Source organism: Oncorhynchus gorbuscha, linkage group LG04 (assembly GCF_021184085.1).
Source record: "Oncorhynchus gorbuscha isolate QuinsamMale2020 ecotype Even-year linkage group LG04, OgorEven_v1.0, whole genome shotgun sequence".
Lineage (NCBI taxonomy): Eukaryota > Metazoa > Chordata > Actinopteri > Salmoniformes > Salmonidae > Oncorhynchus > Oncorhynchus gorbuscha.
In genome coordinates, this window is record NC_060176.1 from 72,636,062 (window position 1) to 72,652,541 (window position 16,480).

Genomic DNA, 16,480 nt, shown 5'->3' on the forward strand with positions numbered 1-16,480 from the left:
ATGGATTGGGAGAGGGAGGGAAGGATGGATTGGGAGAGGGAGGGAAGGATGGATTGGGAGAGGGAGGGAAGGATGGATTGGGAGAGGGAGGGGAAGGATGGATTGGGAGAGGGAGGGGAGGATGGATTGGGAGAGGGAGGGAAGGATGGATTGGGAGAGGGAGGGAAGGATGGATTGGGAGAGGGAGGGAAGGATGGATTGGGAGAGGGAGGGAAGGATGGATTGGGAGAGGGAGGGAAGGATGGATTGGGAGAGGGAGGGAAGGATGGATTGGGAGAGGGAGGGAAGGATGGATTGGGAGAGGGAGGGAAGGGTGGATTGGGAGAGGGAGGGAAGGATGGATTGGGAGAGGGAGGGAAGGATGGATTGGGAGAGGGAGGGAAGGATGGGTTGGGAGAGGGAGGGAAGGATGGATTGGGAGAGGGAGGGAAGGATGGATTGGGAGAGGGAGGGAAGGATGGATTGGGAGAGGGAGGGAAGGATGGATTGGGAGAGGGAGGGAAGGGTGGATTGGGAGAGGGATGGAAGGATGGATTGTGTGTGTGTGTGTGTAGAAGATGAGGGGGACGTGAGGAAAGAGGGAGGAGGCGAGGAGTTGAGGGGGCAGCAGATCCAGGGAGAAGATGATTGGAAGGCAACACAGCGGCAGATGTCTGATGAGTGTCTATTAACCTGCTTCCTACATGTCCTGGGCCCCGTTGGTGATCCATTCAGACTGGGAGGCCTTGTCCTGTCCAATAGGAGGGGCTCGTAAAAAAGCTGCTGATTGGCTGGCCTTATTGCACTGGCATCTCTGCTGTGGAGAGGAGAGGAGTCACCGTGACTCAAGACCTGCTGCTTCCAGGGCATCCCCCCGTCCCTCCGTCCCTCCTTCGCTCCATTCCTCTCTTCGTCCCTTCTTGCCCTGATTGGGTGTCATCTGTGTTCCAAGATGTGCTGGTGAGCGTGCCCAATCTGGAAGAGGCTCGAGTTTGTTGACAGGCCGGACGTCTAGTCATGGCTGGACGGAGAAATGTTAGCTCACTGCCACAATATGCATTAGAAAAAACACTGCAGCTGGAGGAATAGCATTTCTGTGACAGAACACAATCACTGGGATCCTGACGAGTGGAGAGGATCTCCTCTCTCAGGTAGCCTAGTGGTTAGAGAGGTGAGCCAGCAACTGGAGTGTTTCCAGTTTGAATCCCGGAGGGTTGCTGGTATCCAATCCATTTGCTCAGCCCCCCTCACCTCTCCAAAATCTGTATGTGTTGTATGTGCTGTATGTGCTGCATGTGCTGTATGTGCTGTATGTGTTGTATGTGTTGTATGTGTTGTATGTGCTGCATGTGCTGTATGTGCTGTATGTGCTGCATGTGCTGTATGTGCTGTATGTGCTGTATGTGTTGTATGTGTTGTATGTGCTGTATGTGCTGTATGTGCTGTATGTGTTGTATGTGTTGTATGTGTTGTATGTGTTGTATGTGCTGCATGTGCTGCATGTGCTGCATGTGTTGTATGTGCTGTATGTGCTGTATGTGCTGTATGTGCTGCATTTGCTGTATGTGCTGTATGTGCTGTATGTGTTGTATGTGCTGTATGTGCTGTATGTGCTGCATGTGCTGTATGTGCTGCATGTGCTGTATGTGTTGTATGTGTTGTATGTGTTGTATGTGCTGTATGTGCTGCATGTGCTGTATGTGTTTTATGTGTCGTATGTGCGGCATGTGCTGTATGTGCTGCATGTGTTGTATGTGCTGCATGTGTTGTATGTCTTGTATGTGTTGTATGTGCTGCATGTGTTGTATGTGCTGCATGTGTTGTATGTGCTGTATGTGCTGTATGTGCTGTATGTGCTGTATGTGCTGCATTTGCTGTATGTGCTGTATGTGCTGTATGTGTTGTATGTGCTGTATGTGCTGTATGTGCTGCATGTGCTGTATGTGTTTTATGTGTCGTATGTGCTGTATGTGCTGCATGTGCTGCATGTGCTGCATGTCTTGTATGTGTTGTATGTGCTGCATGTGCTGCATGTGTTGTATGTGCTGTATGTGTTGTATGTGCTGTATGTGCTGCATGTGCTGCATGTGTTGTATGTGCTGCATGTGTTGTATGTGCTGTATGTGTTGTATGTGCTGCATGTGTTGTATGTGTTGTATGTGCTGCATGTGTTGTATGTGCTGCATGTGTTGTATGTGCTGTATGTGTTGTATGTGCTGTATGTGTTGTATGTGCTGTATGTGTTGTATGTGTTGTGTGTGTTGTATGTGTGGCATGTGCTGTATGTGTTGTATGTGCTGTATGTGCTGTATGTGTTGTATGTGCTGAATGTGTTGTATGTGTTGTATGTGCTGCATGTGTTGTATGTGCTGCATGTGTTGTATGTACTGCATGTGTTGTATGTGCTGCATGTGTTGTATGTGTTGTATGTGCTGCATGTGCTGCATGTGTGGTATGTACTGCATGTGTTGTATGTGCTGTATGTGCTGCATGTGTTGCATGTGCTGCATGTGTTGTATGTGTTGTATGTGTTGTATGTGTTGTATGTGTTGTATGTGTTGTATGTGTTACATGTGTTGTATGTTCTGTATGTGTTGTATGTTTTGTTTGTGCTGCATGTGCTGCATGTTTTTCATGTGTTGTATGTGGTATGTGCTGTATGTGGTATGTGCTGTATGTGGTATGTGTTGTATGTATGTAAACCTTGGTGGGGGAAAAAAAGTGGGATGCCAGACACAACACTAAACAATACATTCATTGAACTATAACCGTGACAAACGGTGCCCACAAACTGCTAGGGTCTTCTTTAATCAGCATGACTGTTTTCAGCTGTGCTAACAAGCTGTGCTAACATAATTGCAAAAGTGTTTTTTTATGATCATTTAGCCTTTTAAAATGATAAACTTGGATTAGCTAACACAACCTGCCATTGGAACACAGGAGTGATGGTTAGGGTTGATAATGGGCCTCTGTACGCCTATGTAGATATTCCATAAAATAATCTGCAGTTTTGGGCTACAATAGTCATTTACAACATTAACAATGTCTTCACTGTATTTCTGATCAATTTGATGTTATTTTAATGGACTTCTAAGTGATCCCAAACTTTTGAACGGTAGTGTATATCTATACATTTTATTTTATTTTTATTTTTTTTGCTAAAAATGTGAATCTCAAAACAGGTGGGTGTCTGGACCTTGTCTGCAACTGACCAATAAGGTGATCTTAATCTTAATCTCTAAGGATGACCATCCCCACACCCTTCCTGCATGCTAATGGTTAGATCATCAAATAGTATCTGTGTTCCATGCAATATTCCTCAGTCGTATCCATTGGTAAGAAAATAAAATATGATCATGTGTATAATAGAAATATAACAGCTGTCTGTGTCTCTTACTCCAAAAAAGCTGTTTAGTTCTGTATGCTCCGCCAAGCCATTAATTTATCATCTTTTACTTCAAACATTTATTAGAGAGAGAGAGAGAGAGAGAGAGAGAGAGAGAGAGAGAGAGAGAGAGAGAGAGAGAGAGAGAGAGAGAGAGAGAGAGAGAGAGAGAGAGAGAGAGAGAGAGAGAGAGAGAGAGATGTATTAACAACAGAAAGAGCGAGCTCCACTAGGCCCTGCTCGGCTCTAGAGTCCTGACTACATACCAGCTCACTGTCATCAGCTAACCCTCACCTCCCTCGCCCACCACCTGGTCTGGAACACAGGTCAAAGGTCATCACGTACAGTACACGGCTGGGGAGGGGTTTGGGTGAGGGGGGTTGGGGTTGGGGTTGGGGTAGGGGGATGGACGAGGGGGCTATGGTTAAGGTACACTTTCACTTAATGGCAAGCAGAACCGATTTCAGTTGAAACTAATCAATCCAGTTCTTGATTTCTGTAATGTAATGCATTGACATTTCGGGCCAATGTCTAAAGGGCTGTGACTGACGGTTTTATTTTATAAAGAAGAAAAATAGTGTAGCATTCTGTTCCATCTGTGTGCTGTCCTTTGTCAGTCTGCAGCACCTGTGTAGATCTGGTCTGTGTTAGCCTGATTGCTAAGAGAGGGAGGGAAGGAGGGATGGGGGGAGAAAGAGTATAACATATAAATACCTCATGAGTTTAGTTCAACTGTGGTACCCCATCAGAACCCAAAATATCAGTGTGTTTTATACTATTGGTTGTAAATTAGCTAATTGTAAACAAACACTGTATAACTTCAAAACATGGGAACAACTATCATCTTGATCTCATGGATGGTCATTCCTTGCAGACATAGTTCTGTCTACAAACTGGAGAGTGGATACATTTCTCCAGCCCCATCCCTCAGCCTTTTACCAAAACAAGTGGAGGGTTGACCAGGCAGAATGCCTGGCTCTTTGAGGGAGGAAAAGGTATCCTACGCCTTGGTGGACAGGTATGTCTGTGGGTGAGAGGTGAGCGACAACTTGGGTGGTAGCTATGTGGCACTAGCTGTGGCCTTTCAGAGGGATAAGGTTTAGTCAGTGCCGAGCGAGCCCTGAGCTTGTCACACTGATGTAATGAGGTCAGATTACAGACAGGTCCGCAGACTGGCTGCAAAAGGTTGGAACGGTAAGCCCACAGTCATTAAAGGGCTGCTTTGTTGCCAGTGGACAGGAGAGAAAAGGAGAGCAGGAGGAGAAAGTGGTGTGCCGGGGAACTCACTAACACTTGATTCAATATGAAAGGCTGCTTGTTGCCTCCCAGGAGGAGCTGGGCTGAGCGACAGAAGCAGGATGTTAAGGGAAGCCTGCCTGGAGACTCCTACATCCAGGAACAACGACAGGCCTTGTTCCTGGTTTAAGGAGCAAACAGATTAAGATGAATTGATGCGAGCTTAGCAACTCTGAAAAATGGAGGAGAAAAATGCCTACTGATCAATAAGGCTTAGGGAGTAAGCAACCAAAGACGGAGTCTCCTGATGAATTCAGGGGATAACACACTCACTGGGCTTTATATCCACCGAATATCCCTTTCTTTTCAAGGTATGGATAAAAGGAGGATAGTAGGTGAAATTTCAGAGGAGGAACCTGTTGATTCAATTAAAGCCTTTTAAGTCCGGGAAAACTCCAGGGCTGGATGGCAAACCAGTTGAGGTATACCAAACCTCTTTTTTATATACTCAGAGGACCGTTATCCTTACTATGTTACTATTACTATGTTTTAACCACTTCTATGTAAATGGTAGATTATCAGACACTCAACAAGATGGTCTGATTTCATTATTACTGAAACAGAATACAAGTGGTATAACTAAAGATCCAGTCCATAAAACAAATTGGAGAGCCCCTTACACTTCAATGTTGTGATGCAAACATTTTAGCAAAATGTTTTGTGCATAGAATTAAAAAGGTATTGTTGGATACTATTCATCCTAATCAGAGAGTTTTTTTTAGATGGACGATACATCGGAGATAATTTTAAACAAGTACTGGAAACATAGAACACTATGGAAAATCTGGGAAAACAGGCCTGCTATTCATAGCTGACTTTGAAAAGGCTTTTGATAAAGTACGACTGGAATGTATATATAAATGCCTGGAACATTTCAATTTTGGAGAATCTCTTATAAAATGGGTTAAGGTTATGTATAGTAACCCTAGGTGTGTAATGGCTACTTCTCAGAAAGTTTTAAACGGTCTAGTGGAGTAAAACAAGGTTGTCTACTATCGGCATATCTATTTATTATGGCCATGTAAATGTTAGCTATTAAAATCAGATCCAACCATAATATCAAGGGGCCAGAAATCCATCTATTAAAAATAAATGTGTCATTGTAAACTGATGATTCATGTTTTCTTTTAAAATCACAATCCCTCCACAGCCTCATAGAGGATCTAGATACTTTTTGTTAACCTCTCTGGATTACAACCATATTATGATAATTGTACGATATTACGTGTTGGATCACAAAATAATACAACTTTTGCCCCAAAATATATGGGGGACTGGAAGTGATGCAGACAATTACGTTGATGGAAGCTACAATCGATCTAAAGCTAAAAATGCATTTTTTAAAAGGATAGTAGACAGTATGTGTGTCTGGGCCCACCTAGCTGGCAGTATGTGTGTCTGGGCCCACCTGGTTGGCAGTATGTGTGTCTGGGCCCACCTAGCTGGCAGTATGTGTGTCTGGGCCCACCTGGTTGGCAGTATGTGTGCCTGGTTGGCAGTATGTGTGTCTGGGCGCACCTAGCTGGCAGTATGTGTGTCTGGGCCCACCTAGCTGGCAGTATGTGTGTCTGGGCCCACCTAGCTGGCAGTATGTGTATCTGGGCCCACCTAGCTGACAGTATGTGTGTCTGGGCCCACCTAGCTGGCAGTATGTGTGTCTGGGCCCACCTAGCTGGCAGTATGTGTGTCTGGGCCCACCTAGCTGGCAGTATGTGTATCTGGGCCCACCTAGCTGGCAGTATGTGTGTCTGGGCCCACCTAGCTGGCAGTATGTGTGTCTGGGTCAACCTAGCTGGCAGTATGTGTGTCTGGGCCCACCTAGCTGGCAGTATGTGTATCTGGGCCCGCCTGGTTGGCAGTATGTGTGTCTGGGCCCTCCTTGCTGGCAGTATGTGTGTCTGGGTCAACCTAGCTGGCAGTATGTGTGTCTGGATCAACCTGGCTGGCAGTATGTGTGTCTGAGTCAACCTGGCTGGCAGTATGTGTGTCTGGGCCCACCTGACTGGCATGGAGCTGTGCTTCCATGTTTGCAGAGATCAGAGAATCATCTGGGTTAACACAGCGATTATGGCTCGAAGCCCACTTTCTCAGGCAGGATCAGATAGGCTTTCTCCCTCTGATAATGTAGCACATGCCTGCCATCAGTAGCCATCTCATACTTTACTTTACTGACTTTCTTGTCACCATGGGGAAATTTTGTTGCAGTGTCATGTACACGTGCAAAGTGGTGTTTAAATACAAAACAAATTGACAATAAAACTTTCATAACAGTTACATACCAATAAAAAGAGACTAGCCTGCTGCCCTTACTGGGTGGATAGGAACATTAACCCAAGTTATTTAAGAGGGATATCCCACCTGGCACAAATGATTGTCTAATTCAGTTTTTTCCTGCCGAGGGGTGCCCTATACCTGCGCCCTGAGGGGACTAGTTCAAAGTCCGGGTGTCTTGAGTCTAAAATGATTTTGTGAGCCTTGTGGAGGGCCCTGACCTTAAAGATTGCATCCAGGCCTGTGTTTGACTCCAAGAACCTTGTTTGCTGTGGTAATAATCCTTCTCAGCATATTTCTCTGGCTGACAGTGGCATTTCCAAATCAACAAACAATACAAAAAGATGAAATACTCTCAATTAAAGGTTTTTAAAACAAGAGTCATATAGTACAATTAACATGAAAAGATCCAAGCTTTTTTTTCTGTTGACTCTTTTCTTCGATCATGTCTGTACATTTACTCCACTGAAGTCATCTAGGACCGGGCCATGACGTTCCTCGTCATCTTGCAACAGGCTGATCAAGGCAGTGTCATCAGCAAACTTAACGAGGTGTCTGTCAGGATGGGAACTAGTACAACTATTAGTGTACAAGATGTACAGGAGTGGGGACAAAACACATCCCTGAGGAGAGCCTGTGTTGTCTGACACGTGGGGACCTATTTTGATCCACTGTGACCGTTGGCTAAGGAAGTCCAACAGCCACAAAACCAGCCCCCATCTAAGGAGAAGTCACACATTTTCTCAAGGCATTTCATTACTAAGGATGTCAAGGCAACAGGGCGGTAGTCATTCATCACAAAGGGATTAGATGCTTTAGGAATTTATATAATTTTGGAGGTTTTCCACTATACTGGCAAGTGTTGCTGTTTGAGCGAGGATAGGAAAGTGTCTGTAAAAACACCAGCAAATTGTTCAGCACAGAGCATAAACACATGTCCACATATTTCGTCTGGGCCTGGGCTTTTGTGTGAATTACATCCCCTGAGCAACTTCAAAACCTCAAGCTATTTAACAACAACCCTCTCAAACATTTGTAATGATGCCTTCATTTGTTTTACCTCCGACACAAAGTTGTTTGATTCAAATCTTGAGAAGAAAACATTCAGTTCATTAGCCATGTTCTGGCCCTCATGTCTCCCAAGGTCAGCATTGGTTTTTCCCCTGCCTATGTGGGGGGTACTAGCCATGGATTTAATCCCTCGCCAGGCCACCCTTGAGTTTCCTGAGGAGAGGCTATTACCCTCAGCATAAACTGCCTTCTTCCTATTAAGTAGTGATTTTAGATTTTTTGATACCCAAAGCTTATTGTTAGGGAAGATTTGACAGGTTTTATTAGGGACAACTGACTCAACACATACGTTTACATAGTCTGAAACAACATCTGTGAGTTCATCAAGATCAGAGCTGCTGTCCTCAAATACCTCCCACAAATACCTCATACTGCTAATCGGTTAAGAGGTGTGGGCCGCCATCAAGTTAATGAAAATGAACATGCTGACGTTCCATTGCCGACAGGCAGCTAGCTGTACTGGAGAACAGCCAGGCGCTACATTACCCCATACGGCCCTGGAGAACTGCCAGGCTCTACATTACCCCATATGGCCCTGGAGAACAGCCAGGCTCTACATTACCCCATACAGCCCTGCAGTACAACCCAGCTCTAAATAACCCCATATGGCCCTGGAGAACAGCCAGGCTCTACATTACCCCATACGGCCCTGGAGAACAGCCAGGCTCTACATTACCCCATACGGCCCTGGAGAACTGCCAGGCTCTACATTACCCCATATGGCCCTGGAGAACAGCCAGGCTCTACATTACCCCATACAGCCCTGCAGTACAACCCAGCTCTAAATTACCCCATACGGCCCTGGAGAACTGCCAGGCTTTGCATTACCCAATAAGGCCCTGGAGAACCGCCAGGCAAGGGAAGATTGTTGTTAGCATAGCCACTAGCCAGGAGGAGTTAGTTCTGTCATGGTGATCAGCTTTATAAAAGGTATATGTGTGTACCTCTCTCTGTCCTTCCCTCCCTCCCACCATGTCAGCTAACCTCAGGATTTATGAAACAGATGAAGATATGACTCAGCCGGCACTGTGACCTCTACATCTGTTAATGGTGACCCCAACACCCTGAGGCTGGGGTCAGCTGACCAGGGTCAGTCGACCTGCGGGGTTGATTGGTTCAGGACTTATAATGAGCAGAGTGTGAGGCGACCCCCCCAGGCGCCCAATGCAGCAGCCCCCCGCACATCTCCAATTCAGGGAAGTTGGGTTAAAAGCGGAAGTGAAGTTTTGGTTGGACCTTGTGTGCAATTGACGATAAAAATAAATGTAATCCTTTAATCCTTTACACTGTTTTCCCAACCAATTACACAGAGGTCACATACAACCATCTCTCACTATATATATATATAGCACATGGCTGTAGCACAGATACGAGGGCTGAGAAAACCAGTGTATGGCTTGTAGAAAGACAACCACAAAATGATGGATATCGAGCTCAATACATTTTAACTTCCAGTTTAGCAGAACTACCTCAAAATGCATTTTATAGGTTTTAAAGTGTTATAATATAACATATTGTGTAATATAATAGTGTTAAAATATTACATTCAATTTCTGGCTCCTTGCAACAGGTTCGAGCTCCACTTCTGTTGTACACTTTTCTGTTTTTGACTGGACTTCAAGACTATGTCAAATTCATGAAAAAAAAACTAAGTAATTTAAGATATAAAACTATATACCTATATGTGGATTAATGAGTTACACCCGTTGCCTTTGTTGAAGGTATTTTTGTGTTTTACGCTTGAATTCCATACAAAAAAATACAAAACAAAAAAAAGTGGATACCATTAGTCAAACAGTGTCACATTTCATCACTGTATTGTCACCATCACTACCACACTTGGGCTGCAATAACGTTGTCACGACTTCCGACGAAGTCGGTCCCTCTCCTTGTTCGGGCGGCGTTCAGCGGTCGACGTCACTGGCCTTCTAGCCATCACCGATCCACTTTTCATTTTCTTTGCAAACTTTTGGTATTCTCTCCACCAGCTGCACCTGAAATTATTTTCCAACAGTCTTGAAGGAGTTCCCACATATACTGAGCACTTGTTTGCTGCTTTTCCTTCACTGTGCGGTCCAACTCATCCCAAACCATCTCAATTGAGTTGAGGTCGGGTGATTGTGGAGGCCAGGTCAACTGACGCAGCACTCCATCACTCTTCTTCTTGGTCAAATAGCCCGTACAAAGTCTGGAGGAGCGTTGGCTCATTGTCCTGTTTGTTACGCACGCCTCTATGAAGAGGGAACGCAACACCCTGCTACAACTAAACTCTCCGTGAAGAGAAAAAGGTATGGACTGTAGATGCAAGTAAGAATGACAACAGGCAGAATGTGGTACCGTTTACAAGGACTTTATTCCTTTACACGGTTATATGGGGAAAAGGGGCTGGACAGAACCAAAGCAAAGAAAGTAAATCTCAAAGCCCCCCCTCTCCTATCTTACCTGCCTACCCACTACTTACCTACTTTAGCACCACCTGGTGCCCTAACCAAAATACAGGGGGTGGTCCGCCCAGGTCTTACCTAGTGTGCCTAGACAGCGAATATGCTATGGGTATATGTATCCCCGCGGGCCTCTTGCCTAAGAACTCCCAAAGTGCCTTCCCCTTCCCCCCTGGGAACAAATGAAACAGAATATTAAACAATTTTCACAAATAAACTAAGAAACAAAGGACATCAAATAAGCTCTATCTGAGCAACAAACTCACAAAACATACCAACTCTCAGCAATGAACTCCCAGCAAAATCAACCTCTAGCAAATCTCTCTAGCAAAATCTCTGCAAAGACCTCCCAGCAATGACCTCCCAGCAAATCTCTCTAGCAAATCTACTTCCAGCAAAATTCTCCCTCTTCTGAAAAGAACACTGGCATTTATATAGCTTCAGATGAATGGGTAATTGGAGACAGCTGCGTCTTGATGAGGGGGCAGCTCTCCAATTAGCCATGGAGTCAACCAATCAGCTGCTTGAGGGATTTCAGGAAGCCATTTCCTGAAATAAACACATGCAAATACACAAACTACAACACATAAACTGGGGAACGTAACACTGTTGAAAAACAAATGATAGCCCCACTAAGCACAAACCAGATGGGATGGCGTATCGCTGCAGAATGCTGTGGTAGCCATGCTGGTTACATGTGCCTTGAACTCTAAATAAATCACTGACAGTGTCACCAGCAAAGCACCCCCACAACATCATACCTCCTCCTCCATGCTTCACGGTGGGAACCTTACATGCGGAGATCATCCGTTCACCTACTCTGCGTCTCACAAAGACAAAGCGGTTGGAACCGTAAATCGCACATTTGGGCTCATCATACCAAAGGACAGATTTCCACCAGTCTAATATCCGTTTCTTGTGGTTTTTGGCTCAAGCAAGTCTCTTCTTATTATTGGTGTCCTTTACTAGTGGTTTCTTTGCAGCAATTTGAGCAGGAAGACCTGATTCACGCAGTCTCCTCTGAACAATTGATGTTGAGATGCGTCTGTTACTTGAACTCAGTGAAGCATGTATTTGGGCTGCAATTTCTGAGGCTGGTAACTCTAATGAACGTATCCTCTGCAACAGTTTCTCTGGGTCTTCCTTTCCTGTGGTCCTCATGAGAGACAGTTTCATCATAGCCCTTGATTATTTTTGCGACTGCACTTGAAGAAACTTTCAAAGTTCTTGAAATGTTCCAGATTGACTGACCTTCTGTCACGCCCTGACCTTAGAGAGCCTTTTAATTTCTCTATTTTTGGTTAGGTCAGGGTGTGATTAGGGTGGACATTCTAAGTTTTCTGTTTCTATATTTTCTATTTCTTTGTTGTTTTTGCCATGTGTGGTTCCCAATCAGAGGCAGCTGTCTATCGTTGTCTCTGATTGGGGATCATATATAAGTTGTGATTTTCCGTTTGGGTTTTGTGGGGTGTTGTTTTCCGTTTAGTATCTGTGCCTGACGGAACTGTTTGCTTTCGTTTTGTATTAATTATTTTTGTTTGAACTGATTCTTGACAAGAAAGATCATGAACACTTTCCACTCTGCGCTTTGGTCCACTCTTCCTTACAACGACGAGTGTTACACCTTCATTTCGTAAAGTAATGATGGACTGTCATTTCTCTTTGCTTATTAGAGCTATTCTTGCCATAATATGGAATTTGGTCTTTTACCAAATAGGGCTATCTTCTGTATACCCATACCTTGTCATAACACAACTGATGGCTCAGACACATTAAAAGCAAAGAAATTACACAAATTAACAGTTAACAAGGCACAGCTATTCCAGGTGACTACCACATGAAGCTGGTTCAGAGAGTTCCAAGAATGTGCAAAGCTATCATCAAGGCAAAGGGTGTCTACTTTAAAGAATCTCAAATATAACACTTTTTTGGTTATTACATAATTCCATATGTGTTATTTCATAGTTTTGATGTTTTCACTATTATTCTACAATGTTGGAAATCATTTTAAAAATTAAGAAAAACCCTTGAATGATTAGGTGTGTCCATTTTTTTTGACTGGTACTGTTTGTGTGTTTAGCTGTGTTGTGACGTCAGGTGTGGCCCTTGACCTTTCCTATAGAATGGTTCCATCAGAAAACCCAGCTGACTGAAGGAGAGATCTCCACCACCAATTAGAGCCCAGAGAAAACAAAGGGCCATATTTCAATGCTTTCTCCAGCTGTGCTGTAATGGGTAATGTGGTTATTCTCTCCCTGACCCTCACCACTGAAGGGAAACATGGCCTCACTCTTTTCCATTTTTCTGTTTTTTCTTCTGCTCTTTTCTTTTTTGAATTTGTGAAAAATATATTATTTATTTTGCTTCAGGCTTATCTATTTATTTAATAGCTTTTTATGTCACCGAAGCTTTAGTGCCATTATGACATTCTTTGTATCTTGTATGAAATAGCCCACATATAAAAGGAGAAATATATGGACTAATCTAAAGCTTAATGGCAAGGTACAGTATCTGTCATATGTCACCTTTATAACTTTGCTTGTCTGTTTTTTTCCATTAGGGACCTCATAAGGGGGTTGGACATATCAGTCACTGAGGACACTGACAGGTGTAACCTTTCCAAGCGGTAGGATACACCATCTTCACCACAGCCTATTGACCAAAGCAATAAACCATTCTATATGTTGTGTTAAAGTCATTTTCCACATGTTACCTCAGCACCACCTATTGCTCATGCAAACTCCAGCTGACCATGGGGATAAAAACCTTGGTGCTCCCAGACTAAATTGCAACACTTTGCTCCGTTACACCAGTTAAGCAATAAGCCCCCCTACTGAATATTTTTTTCCTTCCTGACTTGAAAGGCGTAGTGATTATCACGGTCACTCAAAGGGCAATTTTAGACTCTCAAAATGGGTGCTGGAAATGGCTTCAACCCTTAGAAATATATCCTGAATGCCCAGAGAGCATGTTTCCTTTTTGTACACAATGTCTCCCTTTTCGTTTTCCTCTCATTTCCAAAAAAAGGTATTGTGTTGGCGAGCTGAGGCGGTGTAATATGTGGAGCCATCTGCCAAGCCCGGTAGCTGTACCGTGCTCCTGATGTCAGAGGTGCTGTGTGAGGCTAGAGAACTCTCCCTAGGCCCTACTGAAGTCAGCCCCGCACCAGGACCATGTGACAAATGATTCCAATCTAGGCTGAGTGCCCTTGACTTGACCCTGATCGCTGTAGACAATAAGGGAAAGCTCAGTCACTGGAAAAGATGTGCTCTACTAATAAACCCGACTGACCTGGGTTAGCTGGGGAGAGAGGGATGGATAGATGGATGGAGGGGAAAAAAGGGAGGGGTTCAGGTTCTGACCTCTCAGGTGCAGGTTGATAATGAGTATCCCTGTTTGCTCTGTGAAAAGGACCTCAACGGGAAGTAAAGGAGAAAACGACCAACAAAGCCCGCTATTATATGTCCTCCTGAAACACCATCATTCCTGTGGATAACCTATGAATGTGCTTTCTATCACATTTCTTTAAAAGGGCACTTAAAAGAAATCCTGCTATGCGCTCCAATGAACCATCAAACAGGCAAAGCGTCAATACAGGAATAAGATTGAATCTTACTACACCGGCTCCAATGCTCATCGGATGTGGCAGGGCTTGCAAACTATTAAAGACTACAAAGGGAAGCACTGCCGCGAGCTGCCCAGTGACACAAGCCTACCAGACGAGCTAAATTACTTCTATGCTCGCTTCGAGGCTAGCAACACTGAAGCATGCATGAGAGCATCAGCTGTTCCAGACAACTGTGTGATCACGCTTTCCATATCTGATGTGGTTAAGACCTTAAAACAGATCAACATTCACAATGCCCCAGGGCCAGATGGATTACCAGAATGTGTACTCCAAGCATGTGCTGACCAAGTATCTTCACTGACATTTTCAAACATGTTTCAAGGAGACCACCGTAGTCCCTGTGCCCAAGAACACTAAGGTAACCTTCCTAAATGACTACCAACCTGTAGCACCCACATTTGCAGCCATGAAGTGATTTGAAACACTGGTCATGGCTCACATCAACACCATTATCCCAGAAACCCTAGACCCACACCAATTTGCATACCGCCCCAACAGATCCACAGATAATATATCTCTATTGCACTCCACACTGCCCTTTCCCATCGAGACAAAAGGAACACCTACGTTATAATGCTATTCATTGACCACAGCTCAGCGTTCAACACCATAGTGCCCTCAAAGCTCATCACAAGCTAATTACACTGGGACTAAACACCACCCTCTGCAACTGGATATTGGACTTCCTTATGGGCCACCCCCAGGTGGTAAGGGTAGTTAACAGCACATCTGCCACACTGATCATCAACACTGGGGCAGCTCAGGGGTGCATTCTCAGTCACCTGCTGTACTCCGTGTTCACCCATGACTGCATGGCAAGGCACGACTCCAACACCATCCTTAAGTTTGCCGACGACATAACAGTGGTAGGCTGAGACCTGGCCATGTGGTGCCAGGATAACAACCTCTCCCTCAATGTGATCAAGACAAAAGAGATGATTGTGGACTACAGTAAAAGGAGGACCGAGCACGCCCCCATTTTCATCAACTGGGCTGAAGTGGAGCAGGTTGAGAGCATCAAGCTTGGTGTCCACATCACCAAGCACATGGTTACTGGTGGGCATCGGGTTTTCTACCCATGTTGGTTTATATTTCATGCCGTTGGTTTTGATATTAAACTGCTCCGGCTATTGCCGAGTTCTGCTCTCCTGCGTCTGACTTCACTGCCACCTGTTACGCACCCCTTACACATGGTTATTGTGCACTGAAGTGACTTGACACAATGCTAGCAAACAAGATATACAGTAGTTACAAACAAAACAGAGTTAAATGTTTCCAGTCTGCCGTGAAGCGTTCATCCATGTATATGGGTAAGAGTTTAACTACATTTTCAGATGTTATACTTTTCAGATGTTGTCAGAATGACATTTTCATTGCAAATTAAAGCGTACTGTTAGTTAGCTAGCTAGCAAATGTTAGCTTGCTGACTCACTAGCTAACGTTATGTGTATGATCTGTGTAGAAATATTATTCTAATCAGAAATCTGTTCGCATTGCCAGTTATAGCATCATACTACAGCTATGACAATGTTTATATTGGTAGTAGTACTAGTTAGGATTATGCCAGTTCATTGTTAAGATAGCTAGCTACTTGTCTAAACAAAAGACTCCACTTCGGCAGATGAATACAATGACCCATCAAGGTAGCCAGAGGTGTCTGGGAGTTATTATCATCACTACTATCATCATTACCATCTATTGTATTTCATGGACATGTGTGTACATGTGTAGAAAATAGGGACCCATCCAATTAGCTAGTTGTGGCTGGGGTGAGGTTATAGCATTTCCTTCACATGACCCATCAATTTGTTTGTGTCGGGTAAGCATACTCGAATAATCAGTGTCATACTGGAGTAAAAGTAAAGATACCTTAATAGAAAATGACTCAAGTAAAAGTGAAAGTCACCCAGTAAAATATTACTTGAGTAAAAGTCTAAAATAATTTGGTTTTAAATATACGTAAGTGTCACAAATAAATGGAATTGCTAAAATAAGCTTAAGTATGAAAAGTAAAATTTAAAGTATTAATCATTTAAAATTCCTTATATTATGCAAACCAGACGGCACAATCTTATTTATTTAAAAAAACATTTACGGGCAGCCAGGGGCACACTCCAACACTCAGACATTAATTTACAAACAAAGCATTTGTCTTTCATGATTCCACCAGATCAGAGGCAGTAGGGATGTTTTCTTGATGCCTGTGAATTTGACCATTTCCTGTCAAAATGTAAAGAGTGCGTTTGGGTGTCAAGGAAAATGTATGAAGTGAAAATTATATTTGGAATGTAGTGAAGTAAAAGTTGACAAAATGTAATGTATTTTTCATTTAAGTACTTTACACCACTGGTAATCATTATGAAATGTTTATAAAATATTTCTATCTGGACATTTTCTATTTTTGATATT